This window comes from Neofelis nebulosa, chromosome 17 (assembly GCF_028018385.1).
Source record: "Neofelis nebulosa isolate mNeoNeb1 chromosome 17, mNeoNeb1.pri, whole genome shotgun sequence".
Lineage (NCBI taxonomy): Eukaryota > Metazoa > Chordata > Mammalia > Carnivora > Felidae > Neofelis > Neofelis nebulosa.
The window spans coordinates 23,714,691-23,717,538 of NC_080798.1; positions in this window are offsets into that span (position 1 = coordinate 23,714,691).

The window sequence follows — 2,848 nt, forward strand, 5'->3', positions numbered from 1 at the left end:
CACATTGGTTGTTCAAGGTAGTGTTTAAGCTTCACATATTTGTGAATTTTTTTCCAATATTCATCTTGTTATTGATTTCTGTTTCATACCATTGTGATCAGAAGAGATGCCTGATATCATTTCAGTTTTCCCAAATTTGTGAAGACTTGTTTTGTATTTTAAAATATGATTGCTGCTGGATAATATTGCATGAGCACTTGAGAAAAATGTGTACTCTGCTTCTGTTGGACGGAATGTTCTGTATGTCTTTTAGTTCTTTTTGGCCCATCTGGCCTATAGTGATATTCAACTACTCTCTTCTCTTATTGATTTTCTGTCTGGATGATCTATTTATTGTTGAAAGTGGAGTACTGAAGTCCCCTACTATAATGTTATTGCTGTCTATTTCTCCCTTTAGTTCTGTTAATATTTGCTTTATATATTTAGGTGCTCCAATATTGGATGAATATATATTTATAAGTGTTATGTCTGGTCAATGAATTGACAGCTTTATCAATGTGACCTTTTTTTATCTCATGTGACAGTTTCTGATTTAAAATCTTAAAATCTTTAAAATCTTAAAATCCCTAAAATCTTAGGGATCCTATGCAGTTGGGTAAGCTAGGCACTCACTATGCTCTCACCTTCTCTTGTGGGAGAAATTGTGGGCTTAGGGGATCACTTTTGGCATTGAGCTCAATGCTCAATGGAAGGAAGGGTAACATGAGAAAGTGAAATGGTTCTTCTTGTCCTCTTCAATGCATCCATTCTTGGATTTTTTGCTTCAGCATGATGCTGGGACCTCTCTACTGGACTTCCAGGCTCCCACAGAGGCACTTTTGCTCATGAGTTGTCAAAATCAATTTTTCTTTGGGGGATAAATGCAGAAAACTATTATTCCACCATATTGCTGATTTCCCTCTACCACTGTTATTAAAAAGCCTTCAGTAAGTCCAAGAATAAATAAATCTATTCAATTTTAGCTCAAATTTTCTAAAAATTTTTCTTAAATTTAAATACAGAGCCCTCTTTCATTAGTAGTTACTGACATCCCACCTATTTATGTTTGCTTGAAGTTCCCTTGGCAACACTACTTTATTACATTCCATTTTCATCTCAGGGTCGAAGTTCAGGGAGAGCAAGGACTTTTTATCCTATCCCTGACACCTCACAAGTGCACAAAAAAAAATATGTTTAATTGAATTGGTTTGAGCTGACAAGGTGAGCAGTGCACCTCCAAGAATTTGTAAGAAGTCTCCCCATGATTCTCCAGTCTGGTTTTCAGCAGGCTTGCTTTTTTTTTTTTTTTTAATTTTTTTTTCAACGTTTATTTATTTTTGGGACAGAGAGAGACAGAGCATGAATTTCCCAAAAGGAACACAGGTCTTCCCTCTCAGTGCTGCTCACCTTCATTTGGTGTCACTTCCCACAAGTGATAGTAAAGGAAGCATTATCAGGGGTCATGAGTGAGATTTATTGGTGTCAGTCAGTAGAGAACATAGCCTTAAAAAGCAAGCCTGGGGGCGCCTGGGTGGCGCAGTCGGTTAATGGGGGAGGGACAGAGAGAGAGGGAGACACAGAATCTGAAACAGGCTCCAGGCTCTGAGCCATCAGCCCAGAGCCTGACGCGGGGCTCGAACTCAACGGACCGTGAGATCGTGACCGGGCTGAAGTCGGACGCTTAACCGACTGCGCCACCCAGGCGTCCCGAGACTCCTCTCTCTGGAGGTTGTTGTATGTGTTAAATGAGTTAATGCATATTAAGCATTTCACATAGTAAGTGCTCATTTCATGTTAGCTATCATTATTATAATTTTATTTTTACTAATGTAATTATGCCTCATATTAGATTTATCTGTGGTCATATTTCCTCTATAAGACTGTGAGGACAACATTGTGACTATTTCAGGACTTTGACCTGTAGAGTGCTAATCACAATGCTTGCCACGTAGTGAGTACTCAGTAAATGATGAATGTTCAATGAATATCCCTGAACAGTTATTACTAGAAATTTTTGAGAAATTTAGTTTTTCTCATTCTCTGTGATTTTTCCTATTTCTAGTCCTTTAGCCCAATTGAGTCACCTCTGAGACAAGGGTGTGCTACAGACAGTGTCCAAGTGAGATCCTCACCCTGTGTGCTATTTTATTTTTGGCTCTTGTCCATGTCATAATGTCCTTGAAGAGTTGTGGTATCTCATAGCACCTGGGAATTTTCAAATAGTTTTAACTTTTATTCTCTCAGGAAGAGAGACATACAAGCACATTTTTGTATCCTTATTAGTTGAAGACTTATAGTTGAAGACATGGACTAGGAAACACTAGGCAGATGGCAATTTTCAAGACTTAGAGTGACAGTAGAAAGTTTGATTCATGGGTAGGTGAATACCTTGAAAGACACAGACAGATTATATCATCTGTATGGGTTCTTTTTTTAATAAATTAAGAAAGAAAATATAATTTTATAGTTATCCACATGTTTAACATTTCCAATGCTTTAAATTCTTTTCTATAGATTTGAATTTCCATCTGGTATCATTACTCTTAAGCATTTCTTGTCTATGGCAATACATTTCCCCTGCTTTCTGTTAGCTGTAAATAGCTTTATTTTACCTTCATTTTGGAAGGATATTTCACTAGATACAGAATTCAATGTTGACACTTTTTTTTTGTCTTTCACTACTATAAACCTATTGTTCCAGATGTCCTCTGATCTCTATTATTCCTGGTGAGAAGTTAGCTGTTACTCTAATATTGTTTCTTTGCACATAATATTTTCTTGCCTCTTTCTGGATTTAAAGATTTTCTCTTTACCTTTGTTTTTGATAGTTAGGTTATAATGTGCCTAAATATAGTAGACAAATTGTCCA